General features: G+C 69.9%; 10 non-coding genes and 1 pseudogene across 10 annotated transcripts; all 11 read right to left on the bottom strand.

The window, feature by feature from the left end:
- Positions 1-86: 86 nt before the first annotated feature.
- On the bottom strand, positions 87-205 carry LOC140908010 (5S ribosomal RNA). Its single transcript, XR_012157720.1, has one exon. It is a non-coding gene; the product is annotated as a 5S ribosomal RNA (ribosomal RNA).
- A 1,140-nt stretch (positions 206-1,345) lies between these two features.
- Positions 1,346-1,464, bottom strand: LOC140908017 (5S ribosomal RNA). The gene has a single exon (XR_012157727.2). It is a non-coding gene; the product is annotated as a 5S ribosomal RNA (ribosomal RNA).
- Positions 1,465-2,615: 1,151 nt separating this feature from the next.
- Positions 2,616-2,734, bottom strand: LOC140908007 (5S ribosomal RNA). The gene has a single exon (XR_012157718.1). It is a non-coding gene; the product is annotated as a 5S ribosomal RNA (ribosomal RNA).
- A 1,155-nt stretch (positions 2,735-3,889) lies between these two features.
- Positions 3,890-4,008, bottom strand: LOC140907996 (5S ribosomal RNA). Its single transcript, XR_012157707.1, has one exon. It is a non-coding gene; the product is annotated as a 5S ribosomal RNA (ribosomal RNA).
- Positions 4,009-5,152: 1,144 nt separating this feature from the next.
- LOC144930316 (5S ribosomal RNA) lies at positions 5,153-5,271 on the bottom strand. Its single transcript, XR_013635498.1, has one exon. It is a non-coding gene; the product is annotated as a 5S ribosomal RNA (ribosomal RNA).
- Positions 5,272-6,415: 1,144 nt separating this feature from the next.
- On the bottom strand, positions 6,416-6,534 carry LOC140908015 (5S ribosomal RNA). Its single transcript, XR_012157725.2, has one exon. It is a non-coding gene; the product is annotated as a 5S ribosomal RNA (ribosomal RNA).
- Positions 6,535-7,668: 1,134 nt separating this feature from the next.
- Positions 7,669-7,788, bottom strand: LOC140908014 (5S ribosomal RNA; annotated as a pseudogene).
- A 1,140-nt stretch (positions 7,789-8,928) lies between these two features.
- Positions 8,929-9,047, bottom strand: LOC140907974 (5S ribosomal RNA). Its single transcript, XR_012157688.1, has one exon. It is a non-coding gene; the product is annotated as a 5S ribosomal RNA (ribosomal RNA).
- A 1,144-nt stretch (positions 9,048-10,191) lies between these two features.
- On the bottom strand, positions 10,192-10,310 carry LOC144930314 (5S ribosomal RNA). Its single transcript, XR_013635496.1, has one exon. It is a non-coding gene; the product is annotated as a 5S ribosomal RNA (ribosomal RNA).
- Positions 10,311-11,450: 1,140 nt separating this feature from the next.
- LOC140908013 (5S ribosomal RNA) lies at positions 11,451-11,569 on the bottom strand. The gene has a single exon (XR_012157723.2). It is a non-coding gene; the product is annotated as a 5S ribosomal RNA (ribosomal RNA).
- A 1,144-nt stretch (positions 11,570-12,713) lies between these two features.
- LOC144930313 (5S ribosomal RNA) lies at positions 12,714-12,832 on the bottom strand. The gene has a single exon (XR_013635495.1). It is a non-coding gene; the product is annotated as a 5S ribosomal RNA (ribosomal RNA).
- Between the last annotated feature and the right edge of the window lie 718 nt (positions 12,833-13,550).

Genomic DNA, 13,550 nt, shown 5'->3' with positions numbered 1-13,550 from the left:
ACCTCTGCGCAAGCAAGCGAGGACCAGGCGGCAAAAGCCTGTGCCGGAGGGAGACCTGCAGCCGGGCAGCGGCAGGGGCCGGCAAAAGCCTACAGCACCCAGTATTCCCAGGAGGTCTCCCATCCAAGTACTAACCAGGCCCGACCCTGCTTAGCTTCCGAGATCAGACGAGATCGGGCGTGTTCAGGGTGGTATGGCCGTAGACGCTGCTGCCTGCCGCTTTGCCTGCCTTTAAGCGAGCCCACACACACCGCCCTGCCTGCTCCACACCTTCACCCCCCGCCCCCACACCGGCTCCGCAACGCGCTCACGCACGCACGCAACACCGGCCTCGCACCCCAGCCTCCACACACCCAGGCTCACGCCCCGCAGCACCATACGCACCCCACGACCCCCGGCCCACACGCACCGCGACGAACCCTCCTCCCCACCCCCCACAAATACACCCCCGCTCCCCTCTCACCACGCACTCCCTCCTCACATGACGCCCTCACAAACTGCACGCACACACACGCACGCACACACCCCGACACAAAACCCCCAGGGGAAGCGCACCGCCCGGGACGGGGCTGCCGCCCGCACGCCCGCTCCCGCCCCTCACCTGCACGCACCTCGCAGGGGCAGCTCCCGCACAGCCCGCTCGCCTTTCCTCACAGCTCCCGGTCCTCGACACAGCTCTCACGCCTCCCTGGGGACGCCCTCCCGCACTTGGCCTGCCTTTTGCTCGCTCCGGGAAACCCGGGACGCGCCCCCCGGGGGCCTCCCCCTGACCCGTCTCCCGCTTCGCAAGGCCCCGGGGGAGGCAGGATGGGCCACCGCCGCCTCCTCAGGGAGACCAGCCCAGAGGCGACCAGCACCCACCTTTCCCACTTACCGGCCCCGAAGCCGAGGCAGGGACTGCTCCAGGCCCGCAGGCAGCCTTCCCGGCCAAAAGGACAGCGGCTGCCTCCCTCCCCTCACTTTCAAAGGGCCAGCTGCCAAGGAGGCAGGCTGGCAAAGGGCTTCCCTCAACCAGCCAGCCCAAAGGCCCGGGCTGCGCCGCACGGCAAGGCTTCTGGCTTTCCTTTCTCCCAGCCTCCAGAGGCGGGCAGGGAGCGCGAGGGCAGACAGGCCTTGGGGCGCCTGCCGCCGCTTCGGCCACCTGGCCTCCCACACCTGCTGCCAAGGGGGCAAGAGCGCCGCCTGGTAAGAAAAACAAAGACGCCACGGGGCCGGGCGCCCCAAGCCCTCGCCCTGGGCTGCGGCGGGCGAGGTGGCTACGGCCTGCGAGACCTCTGCGCAAGCAAGCGAGGACCAGGCGGCAAAAGCCTGTGCCGGAGGGAGACCTGCAGCCGGGGCCGGCAAAAGCCTACAGCACCCAGTATTCCCAGGAGGTCTCCCATCCAAGTACTAACCAGGCCCGACCCTGCTTAGCTTCCGAGATCAGACGAGATCGGGCGTGTTCAGGGTGGTATGGCCGTAGACGCTGCTGCCTGCCGCTTTGCCTGCCTTTAAGCGAGCCCACACACACCGCCCTGCCTGCTCCACGCCTTCACCCCCCGCCCCCACACCGGCTCCGCAACGCGCTCACGCACGCACGCAACACCGGCCTCGCACCCCAGCCTCCACACACCCAGGCTCACGCCCCGCAGCACCATACGCACCCCACGACCCCCGGCCCACACGCACCGCGACGAACCCTCCTCCCCACCCCCCACAAATACACCCCCGCTCCCCTCTCACCACGCACTCCCTCCTCACATGACGCCCTCACAAACTGCACGCACACACACGCACGCACACACCCCGACACAAAACCCCCAGGGGAAGCGCACCGCCCGGGACGGGGCTGCCGCCCGCACGCCCGCTCCCGCCCCTCACCTGCACGCACCTCGCAGGGGCAGCTCCCGCACAGCCCGCTCGCCTTTCCTCACAGCTCCCGGTCCTCGACACAGCTCTCACGCCTCCCTGGGGACGCCCTCCCGCACTTGGCCTGCCTTTTGCTCGCTCCGGGAAACCCGGGACGCGCCCCCCGGGGGCCTCCCCCTGACCCGTCTCCCGCTTCGCAAGGCCCCGGGGGAGGCAGGATGGGCCACCGCCGCCTCCTCAGGGAGACCAGCCCAGAGGCGACCAGCACCCACCTTTCCCACTTACCGGCCCCGAAGCCGAGGCAGGGACTGCTCCAGGCCCGCAGGCAGCCTTCCCGGCCAAAAGGACAGCGGCTGCCTCCCTCCCCTCACTTTCAAAGGGCCAGCTGCCAAGGAGGCAGGCTGGCAAAGGGCTTCCCTCAACCAGCCAGCCCAAAGGCCCGGGCTGCGCCGCACGGCAAGGCTTCTGGCTTTCCTTTCTCCCAGCCTCCAGAGGCGGGCAGGGAGCGCGAGGGCAGACAGGCCTTGGGGCGCCTGCCGCCGCTTCGGCCACCTGGCCTCCCACACCTGCTGCCAAGGGGGCAAGAGCGCCGCCTGGTAAGAAAAACAAAGACGCCACGGGGCCGGGCGCCCCAAGCCCTCGCCCTGGGCTGCGGCGGGCGAGGTGGCTACGGCCTGCGAGACCTCTGCGCAAGCAAGCGAGGACCAGGCGGCAAAAGCCTGTGCCGGAGGGAGACCTGCAGCCGGGCAGCGGCAGGGGCCGGCAAAAGCCTACAGCACCCAGTATTCCCAGGAGGTCTCCCATCCAAGTACTAACCAGGCCCGACCCTGCTTAGCTTCCGAGATCAGACGAGATCGGGCGTGTTCAGGGTGGTATGGCCGTAGACGCTGCTGCCTGCCGCTTTGCCTGCCTTTAAGCGAGCCCACACACACCGCCCTGCCTGCTCCACGCCTTCACCCCCCGCCCCCACACCGGCTCCGCAACGCGCTCACGCACGCACGCACGCAACACCGGCCTCGCACCCCAGCCTCCACACACCCAGGCTCACGCCCCGCAGCACCATACGCACCCCACGACCCCCGGCCCACACGCACCGCGACGAACCCTCCTCCCCACCCCCCACAAATACACCCCCGCTCCCCTCTCACCACGCACTCCCTCCTCACATGACGCCCTCACAAACTGCACGCACACACACGCACGCACACACCCCGACACAAAACCCCCAGGGGAAGCGCACCGCCCGGGACGGGGCTGCCGCCCGCACGCCCGCTCCCGCCCCTCACCTGCACGCACCTCGCAGGGGCAGCTCCCGCACAGCCCGCTCGCCTTTCCTCACAGCTCCCGGTCCTCGACACAGCTCTCACGCCTCCCTGGGGACGCCCTCCCGCACTTGGCCTGCCTTTTGCTCGCTCCGGGAAACCCGGGACGCGCCCCCCGGGGGCCTCCCCCTGACCCGTCTCCCGCTTCGCAAGGCCCCGGGGGAGGCAGGATGGGCCACCGCCGCCTCCTCAGGGAGACCAGCCCAGAGGCGACCAGCACCCACCTTTCCCACTTACCGGCCCCGAAGCCGAGGCAGGGACTGCTCCAGGCCCGCAGGCAGCCTTCCCGGCCAAAAGGACAGCGGCTGCCTCCCTCCCCTCACTTTCAAAGGGCCAGCTGCCAAGGAGGCAGGCTGGCAAAGGGCTTCCCTCAACCAGCCAGCCCAAAGGCCCGGGCTGCGCCGCACGGCAAGGCTTCTGGCTTTCCTTTCTCCCAGCCTCCAGAGGCGGGCAGGGAGCGCGAGGGCAGACAGGCCTTGGGGCGCCTGCCGCCGCTTCGGCCACCTGGCCTCCCACACCTGCTGCCAAGGGGGCAAGAGCGCCGCCTGGTAAGAAAAACAAAGACGCCACGGGGCCGGGCGCCCCAAGCCCTCGCCCTGGGCTGCGGCGGGCGAGGTGGCTACGGCCTGCGAGACCTCTGCGCAAGCAAGCGAGGACCAGGCGGCAAAAGCCTGTGCCGGAGGGAGACCTGCAGCCGGGCAGCGGCAGGGGCCGGCAAAAGCCTACAGCACCCAGTATTCCCAGGAGGTCTCCCATCCAAGTACTAACCAGGCCCGACCCTGCTTAGCTTCCGAGATCAGACGAGATCGGGCGTGTTCAGGGTGGTATGGCCGTAGACGCTGCTGCCTGCCGCTTTGCCTGCCTTTAAGCGAGCCCACACACACCGCCCTGCCTGCTCCACGCCTTCACCCCCCGCCCCCACACCGGCTCCGCAACGCGCTCACGCACGCACGCACGCAACACCGGCCTCGCACCCCAGCCTCCACACACCCAGGCTCACGCCCCGCAGCACCATACGCACCCCACGACCCCCGGCCCACACGCACCGCGACGAACCCTCCTCCCCACCCCCCACAAATACACCCCCGCTCCCCTCTCACCACGCACTCCCTCCTCACATGACGCCCTCACAAACTGCACGCACACACACGCACGCACACACCCCGACACAAAACCCCCAGGGGAAGCGCACCGCCCGGGACGGGGCTGCCGCCCGCACGCCCGCTCCCGCCCCTCACCTGCACGCACCTCGCAGGGGCAGCTCCCGCACAGCCCGCTCGCCTTTCCTCACAGCTCCCGGTCCTCGACACAGCTCTCACGCCTCCCTGGGGACGCCCTCCCGCACTTGGCCTGCCTTTTGCTCGCTCCGGGAAACCCGGGACGCGCCCCCCGGGGGCCTCCCCCTGACCCGTCTCCCGCTTCGCAAGGCCCCGGGGGAGGCAGGATGGGCCACCGCCGCCTCCTCAGGGAGACCAGCCCAGAGGCGACCAGCACCCACCTTTCCCACTTACCGGCCCCGAAGCCGAGGCAGGGACTGCTCCAGGCCCGCAGGCAGCCTTCCCGGCCAAAAGGACAGCGGCTGCCTCCCTCCCCTCACTTTCAAAGGGCCAGCTGCCAAGGAGGCAGGCTGGCAAAGGGCTTCCCTCAACCAGCCAGCCCAAAGGCCCGGGCTGCGCCGCACGGCAAGGCTTCTGGCTTTCCTTTCTCCCAGCCTCCAGAGGCGGGCAGGGAGCGCGAGGGCAGACAGGCCTTGGGGCGCCTGCCGCCGCTTCGGCCACCTGGCCTCCCACACCTGCTGCCAAGGGGGCAAGAGCGCCGCCTGGTAAGAAAAACAAAGACGCCACGGGGCCGGGCGCCCCAAGCCCTCGCCCTGGGCTGCGGCGGGCGAGGTGGCTACGGCCTGCGAGACCTCTGCGCAAGCAAGCGAGGACCAGGCGGCAAAAGCCTGTGCCGGAGGGAGACCTGCAGCCGGGGCCGGCAAAAGCCTACAGCACCCAGTATTCCCAGGAGGTCTCCCATCCAAGTACTAACCAGGCCCGACCCTGCTTAGCTTCCGAGATCAGACGAGATCGGGCGTGTTCAGGGTGGTATGGCCGTAGACGCTGCTGCCTGCCGCTTTGCCTGCCTTTAAGCGAGCCCACACACACCGCCCTGCCTGCTCCACGCCTTCACCCCCCGCCCCCACACCGGCTCCGCAACGCGCTCACGCACGCACGCACGCAACACCGGCCTCGCACCCCAGCCTCCACACACCCAGGCTCACGCCCCGCAGCACCATACGCACCCCACGGCCCCCGGCCCACACGCACCGCGACGAACCCTCCTCCCCACCCCCCACAAATACACCCCCGCTCCCCTCTCACCACGCACTCCCTCCTCACATGACGCCCTCACAAACTGCACGCACACACACGCACGCACACACCCCGACACAAAACCCCCAGGGGAAGCGCACCGCCCGGGACGGGGCTGCCGCCCGCACGCCCGCTCCCGCCCCTCACCTGCACGCACCTCGCAGGGGCAGCTCCCGCACAGCCCGCTCGCCTTTCCTCACAGCTCCCGGTCCTCGACACAGCTCTCACGCCTCCCTGGGGACGCCCTCCCGCACTTGGCCTGCCTTTTGCTCGCTCCGGGAAACCCGGGACGCGCCCCCCGGGGGCCTCCCCCTGACCCGTCTCCCGCTTCGCAAGGCCCCGGGGGAGGCAGGATGGGCCACCGCCGCCTCCTCAGGGAGACCAGCCCAGAGGCGACCAGCACCCACCTTTCCCACTTACCGGCCCCGAAGCCGAGGCAGGGACTGCTCCAGGCCCGCAGGCAGCCTTCCCGGCCAAAAGGACAGCGGCTGCCTCCCTCCCCTCACTTTCAAAGGGCCAGCTGCCAAGGAGGCAGGCTGGCAAAGGGCTTCCCTCAACCAGCCAGCCCAAAGGCCCGGGCTGCGCCGCACGGCAAGGCTTCTGGCTTTCCTTTCTCCCAGCCTCCAGAGGCGGGCAGGGAGCACGAGGGCAGACAGGCCTTGGGGCGCCTGCCGCCGCTTCGGCCACTTGGCCTCCCACACCTGCTGCCAAGGGGGCAAGAGCGCCGCCTGGTAAGAAAAACAAAGACGCCACGGGGCCGGGCGCCCCAAGCCCTCGCCCTGGGCTGCGGCGGGCGAGGTGGCTACGGCCTGCGAGACCTCTGCGCAAGCAAGCGAGGACCAGGCGGCAAAAGCCTGTGCCGGAGGGAGACCTGCAGCCGGGGCCGGCAAAAGCCTACAGCACCCAGTATTCCCAGGAGGTCTCCCATCCAAGTACTAACCAGGCCCGACCCTGCTTAGCTTCCGAGATCAGACGAGATCGGGCGTGTTCAGGGTGGTATGGCCGTAGACGCTGCTGCCTGCCGCTTTGCCTGCCTTTAAGCGAGCCCACACACACCGCCCTGCCTGCTCCACGCCTTCACCCCCCGCCCCCACACCGGCTCCGCAACGCGCTCACGCACGCACGCACGCAACACCGGCCTCGCACCCCAGCCTCCACACACCCAGGCTCACGCCCCGCAGCACCATACGCACCCCACGGCCCCCGGCCCACACGCACCGCGACGAACCCTCCTCCCCACCCCCCACAAATACACCCCCGCTCCCCTCTCACCACGCACTCCCTCCTCACATGACGCCCTCACAAACTGCACGCACACACACGCACGCACACACCCCGACACAAAACCCCCAGGGGAAGCGCACCGCCCGGGACGGGGCTGCCGCCCGCACGCCCGCTCCCGCCCCTCACCTGCACGCACCTCGCAGGGGCAGCTCCCGCACAGCCCGCTCGCCTTTCCTCACAGCTCCCGGTCCTCGACACAGCTCTCACGCCTCCCTGGGGACGCCCTCCCGCACTTGGCCTGCCTTTTGCTCGCTCCGGGAAACCCGGGACGCGCCCCCCGGGGGCCTCCCCCTGACCCGTCTCCCGCTTCGCAAGGCCCCGGGGGAGGCAGGATGGGCCACCGCCGCCTCCTCAGGGAGACCAGCCCAGAGGCGACCAGCACCCACCTTTCCCACTTACCGGCCCCGAAGCCGAGGCAGGGACTGCTCCAGGCCCGCAGGCAGCCTTCCCGGCCAAAAGGACAGCGGCTGCCTCCCTCCCCTCACTTTCAAAGGGCCAGCTGCCAAGGAGGCAGGCTGGCAAAGGGCTTCCCTCAACCAGCCAGCCCAAAGGCCCGGGCTGCGCCGCACGGCAAGGCTTCTGGCTTTCCTTTCTCCCAGCCTCCAGAGGCGGGCAGGGAGCGCGAGGGCAGACAGGCCTTGGGGCGCCTGCCGCCGCTTCGGCCACCTGGCCTCCCACACCTGCTGCCAAGGGGGCAAGAGCGCCGCCTGGTAAGAAAAACAAAGACGCCACGGGGCCGGGCGCCCCAAGCCCTCGCCCTGGGCTGCGGCGGGCGAGGTGGCTACGGCCTGCGAGACCTCTGCGCAAGCAAGCGAGGACCAGGCGGCAAAAGCCTGTGCCGGAGGGAGACCTGCAGCCGGGGCCGGCAAAAGCCTACAGCACCCAGTAGGTCTCCCATCCAAGTACTAACCAGGCCCGACCCTGCTTAGCTTCCGAGATCAGACGAGATCGGGCGTGTTCAGGGTGGTATGGCCGTAGACGCTGCTGCCTGCCGCTTTGCCTGCCTTTAAGCGAGCCCACACACACCGCCCTGCCTGCTCCACGCCTTCACCCCCCGCCCCCACACCGGCTCCGCAACGCGCTCACGCACGCACGCAACACCGGCCTCGCACCCCAGCCTCCACACACCCAGGCTCACGCCCCGCAGCACCATACGCACCCCACGACCCCCGGCCCACACGCACCGCGACGAACCCTCCTCCCCACCCCCCACAAATACACCCCCGCTCCCCTCTCACCACGCACTCCCTCCTCACATGACGCCCTCACAAACTGCACGCACACACACGCACGCACACACCCCGACACAAAACCCCCAGGGGAAGCGCACCGCCCGGGACGGGGCTGCCGCCCGCACGCCCGCTCCCGCCCCTCACCTGCACGCACCTCGCAGGGGCAGCTCCCGCACAGCCCGCTCGCCTTTCCTCACAGCTCCCGGTCCTCGACACAGCTCTCACGCCTCCCTGGGGACGCCCTCCCGCACTTGGCCTGCCTTTTGCTCGCTCCGGGAAACCCGGGACGCGCCCCCCGGGGGCCTCCCCCTGACCCGTCTCCCGCTTCGCAAGGCCCCGGGGGAGGCAGGATGGGCCACCGCCGCCTCCTCAGGGAGACCAGCCCAGAGGCGACCAGCACCCACCTTTCCCACTTACCGGCCCCGAAGCCGAGGCAGGGACTGCTCCAGGCCCGCAGGCAGCCTTCCCGGCCAAAAGGACAGCGGCTGCCTCCCTCCCCTCACTTTCAAAGGGCCAGCTGCCAAGGAGGCAGGCTGGCAAAGGGCTTCCCTCAACCAGCCAGCCCAAAGGCCCGGGCTGCGCCGCACGGCAAGGCTTCTGGCTTTCCTTTCTCCCAGCCTCCAGAGGCGGGCAGGGAGCGCGAGGGCAGACAGGCCTTGGGGCGCCTGCCGCCGCTTCGGCCACCTGGCCTCCCACACCTGCTGCCAAGGGGGCAAGAGCGCCGCCTGGTAAGAAAAACAAAGACGCCACGGGGCCGGGCGCCCCAAGCCCTCGCCCTGGGCTGCGGCGGGCGAGGTGGCTACGGCCTGCGAGACCTCTGCGCAAGCAAGCGAGGACCAGGCGGCAAAAGCCTGTGCCGGAGGGAGACCTGCAGCCGGGGCCGGCAAAAGCCTACAGCACCCAGTATTCCCAGGAGGTCTCCCATCCAAGTACTAACCAGGCCCGACCCTGCTTAGCTTCCGAGATCAGACGAGATCGGGCGTGTTCAGGGTGGTATGGCCGTAGACGCTGCTGCCTGCCGCTTTGCCTGCCTTTAAGCGAGCCCACACACACCGCCCTGCCTGCTCCACGCCTTCACCCCCCGCCCCCACACCGGCTCCGCAACGCGCTCACGCACGCACGCACGCAACACCGGCCTCGCACCCCAGCCTCCACACACCCAGGCTCACGCCCCGCAGCACCATACGCACCCCACGGCCCCCGGCCCACACGCACCGCGACGAACCCTCCTCCCCACCCCCCACAAATACACCCCCGCTCCCCTCTCACCACGCACTCCCTCCTCACATGACGCCCTCACAAACTGCACGCACACACACGCACGCACACACCCCGACACAAAACCCCCAGGGGAAGCGCACCGCCCGGGACGGGGCTGCCGCCCGCACGCCCGCTCCCGCCCCTCACCTGCACGCACCTCGCAGGGGCAGCTCCCGCACAGCCCGCTCGCCTTTCCTCACAGCTCCCGGTCCTCGACACAGCTCTCACGCCTCCCTGGGGACGCCCTCCCGCACTTGGCCTGCCTTTTGCTCGCTCCGGGAAACCCGGGACGCGCCCCCCGGGGGCCTCCCCCTGACCCGTCTCCCGCTTCGCAAGGCCCCGGGGGAGGCAGGATGGGCCACCGCCGCCTCCTCAGGGAGACCAGCCCAGAGGCGACCAGCACCCACCTTTCCCACTTACCGGCCCCGAAGCCGAGGCAGGGACTGCTCCAGGCCCGCAGGCAGCCTTCCCGGCCAAAAGGACAGCGGCTGCCTCCCTCCCCTCACTTTCAAAGGGCCAGCTGCCAAGGAGGCAGGCTGGCAAAGGGCTTCCCTCAACCAGCCAGCCCAAAGGCCCGGGCTGCGCCGCACGGCAAGGCTTCTGGCTTTCCTTTCTCCCAGCCTCCAGAGGCGGGCAGGGAGCGCGAGGGCAGACAGGCCTTGGGGCGCCTGCCGCCGCTTCGGCCACCTGGCCTCCCACACCTGCTGCCAAGGGGGCAAGAGCGCCGCCTGGTAAGAAAAACAAAGACGCCACGGGGCCGGGCGCCCCAAGCCCTCGCCCTGGGCTGCGGCGGGCGAGGTGGCTACGGCCTGCGAGACCTCTGCGCAAGCAAGCGAGGACCAGGCGGCAAAAGCCTGTGCCGGAGGGAGACCTGCAGCCGGGGCCGGCAAAAGCCTACAGCACCCAGTATTCCCAGGAGGTCTCCCATCCAAGTACTAACCAGGCCCGACCCTGCTTAGCTTCCGAGATCAGACGAGATCGGGCGTGTTCAGGGTGGTATGGCCGTAGACGCTGCTGCCTGCCGCTTTGCCTGCCTTTAAGCGAGCCCACACACACCGCCCTGCCTGCTCCACGCCTTCACCCCCCGCCCCCACACCGGCTCCGCAACGCGCTCACGCACGCACGCAACACCGGCCTCGCACCCCAGCCTCCACACACCCAGGCTCACGCCCCGCAGCACCATACGCACCCCACGACCCCCGGCCCACACGCACCGCGACGAACCCTCCTCCCCACCCCCCACAAATACACCCCCGCTCCCCTCTCACCACGCACTCCCTCCTCACATGACGCCCTCACAAACTGCACGCACACACACGCACGCACACACCCCGACACAAAACCCCCAGGGGAAGCGCACCGCCCGGGACGGGGCTGCCGCCCGCACGCCCGCTCCCGCCCCTCACCTGCACGCACCTCGCAGGGGCAGCTCCCGCACAGCCCGCTCGCCTTTCCTCACAGCTCCCGGTCCTCGACACAGCTCTCACGCCTCCCTGGGGACGCCCTCCCGCACTTGGCCTGCCTTTTGCTCGCTCCGGGAAACCCGGGACGCGCCCCCCGGGGGCCTCCCCCTGACCCGTCTCCCGCTTCGCAAGGCCCCGGGGGAGGCAGGATGGGCCACCGCCGCCTCCTCAGGGAGACCAGCCCAGAGGCGACCAGCACCCACCTTTCCCACTTACCGGCCCCGAAGCCGAGGCAGGGACTGCTCCAGGCCCGCAGGCAGCCTTCCCGGCCAAAAGGACAGCGGCTGCCTCCCTCCCCTCACTTTCAAAGGGCCAGCTGCCAAGGAGGCAGGCTGGCAAAGGGCTTCCCTCAACCAGCCAGCCCAAAGGCCCGGGCTGCGCCGCACGGCAAGGCTTCTGGCTTTCCTTTCTCCCAGCCTCCAGAGGCGGGCAGGGAGCGCGAGGGCAGACAGGCCTTGGGGCGCCTGCCGCCGCTTCGGCCACCTGGCCTCCCACACCTGCTGCCAAGGGGGCAAGAGCGCCGCCTGGTAAGAAAAACAAAGACGCCACGGGGCCGGGCGCCCCAAGCCCTCGCCCTGGGCTGCGGCGGGCGAGGTGGCTACGGCCTGCGAGACCTCTGCGCAAGCAAGCGAGGACCAGGCGGCAAAAGCCTGTGCCGGAGGGAGACCTGCAGCCGGGGCCGGCAAAAGCCTACAGCACCCAGTATTCCCAGGAGGTCTCCCATCCAAGTACTAACCAGGCCCGACCCTGCTTAGCTTCCGAGATCAGACGAGATCGGGCGTGTTCAGGGTGGTATGGCCGTAGACGCTGCTGCCTGCCGCTTTGCCTGCCTTTAAGCGAGCCCACACACACCGCCCTGCCTGCTCCACGCCTTCACCCCCCGCCCCCACACCGGCTCCGCAACGCGCTCACGCACGCACGCACGCAACACCGGCCTCGCACCCCAGCCTCCACACACCCAGGCTCACGCCCCGCAGCACCATACGCACCCCACGGCCCCCGGCCCACACACACCGCGACGAACCCTCCTCCCCACCCCCCACAAATACACCCCCGCTCCCCTCTCACCACGCACTCCCTCCTCACATGACGCCCTCACAAACTGCACGCACACACACGCACGCACACACCCCGACACAAAACCCCCAGGGGAAGCGCACCGCCCGGGACGGGGCTGCCGCCCGCACGCCCGCTCCCGCCCCTCACCTGCACGCACCTCGCAGGGGCAGCTCCCGCACAGCCCGCTCGCCTTTCCTCACAGCTCCCGGTCCTCGACACAGCTCTCACGCCTCCCTGGGGACGCCCTCCCGCACTTGGCCTGCCTTTTGCTCGCTCCGGGAAACCCGGGACGCGCCCCCCGGGGGCCTCCCCCTGACCCGTCTCCCGCTTCGCAAGGCCCCGGGGGAGGCAGGATGGGCCACCGCCGCCTCCTCAGGGAGACCAGCCCAGAGGCGACCAGCACCCACCTTTCCCACTTACCGGCCCCGAAGCCGAGGCAGGGACTGCTCCAGGCCCGCAGGCAGCCTTCCCGGCCAAAAGGACAGCGGCTGCCTCCCTCCCCTCACTTTCAAAGGGCCAGCTGCCAAGGAGGCAGGCTGGCAAAGGGCTTCCCTCAACCAGCCAGCCCAAAGGCCCGGGCTGCGCCGCACGGCAAGGCTTCTGGCTTTCCTTTCTCCCAGCCTCCAGAGGCGGGCAGGGAGCGCGAGGGCAGACAGGCCTTGGGGCGCCTGCCGCCGCTTCGGCCACCTGGCCTCCCACACCTGCTGCCAAGGGGGCAAGAGCGCCGCCTGGTAAGAAAAACAAAGACGCCACGGGGCCGGGCGCCCCAAGCCCTCGCCCTGGGCTGCGGCGGGCGAGGTGGCTACGGCCTGCGAGACCTCTGCGCAAGCAAGCGAGGACCAGGCGGCAAAAGCCTGTGCCGGAGGGAGACCTGCAGCCGGGGCCGGCAAAAGCCTACAGCACCCAGTATTCCCAGGAGGTCTCCCATCCAAGTACTAACCAGGCCCGACCCTGCTTAGCTTCCGAGATCAGACGAGATCGGGCGTGTTCAGGGTGGTATGGCCGTAGACGCTGCTGCCTGCCGCTTTGCCTGCCTTTAAGCGAGCCCACACACACCGCCCTGCCTGCTCCACGCCTTCACCCCCCGCCCCCACACCGGCTCCGCAACGCGCTCACGCACGCACGCACGCAACACCGGCCTCGCACCCCAGCCTCCACACACCCAGGCTCACGCCCCGCAGCACCATACGCACCCCACGGCCCCCGGCCCACACGCACCGCGACGAACCCTCCTCCCCACCCCCCACAAATACACCCCCGCTCCCCTCTCACCACGCACTCCCTCCTCACATGACGCCCTCACAAACTGCACGCACACACACGCACGCACACACCCCGACACAAAACCCCCAGGGGAAGCGCACCGCCCGGGACGGGGCTGCCGCCCGCACGCCCGCTCCCGCCCCTCACCTGCACGCACCTCGCAGGGGCAGCTCCCGCACAGCCCGCTCGCCTTTCCTCACAGCTCCCGGTCCTCGACACAGCTCTCACGCCTCCCTGGGGACGCCCTCCCGCACTTGGCCTGCCTTTTGCTCGCTCCGGGAAACCCGGGACGCGCCCCCCGGGGGCCTCCCCCTGACCCGTCTCCCGCTTCGCAAGGCCCCGGGGGAGGCAGGATGGGCCACCGCCGCCTCCTCAGGGAGACCAGCCCAGAGGCGACCAGCACCCACCTTTCCCACTTACCGGCCCCGAAGCCGAGGCAGGGACTGCTCCAGGCCCGCAGGCAGC

Source organism: Lepidochelys kempii, chromosome 2 (genome assembly GCF_965140285.1).
Source record: "Lepidochelys kempii isolate rLepKem1 chromosome 2, rLepKem1.hap1, whole genome shotgun sequence".
Classification (NCBI taxonomy): domain Eukaryota; kingdom Metazoa; phylum Chordata; order Testudines; family Cheloniidae; genus Lepidochelys; species Lepidochelys kempii.
Note: the sequence above shows the minus strand (reverse complement) of the source record. Positions and strands in the feature narration are given on the sequence as shown.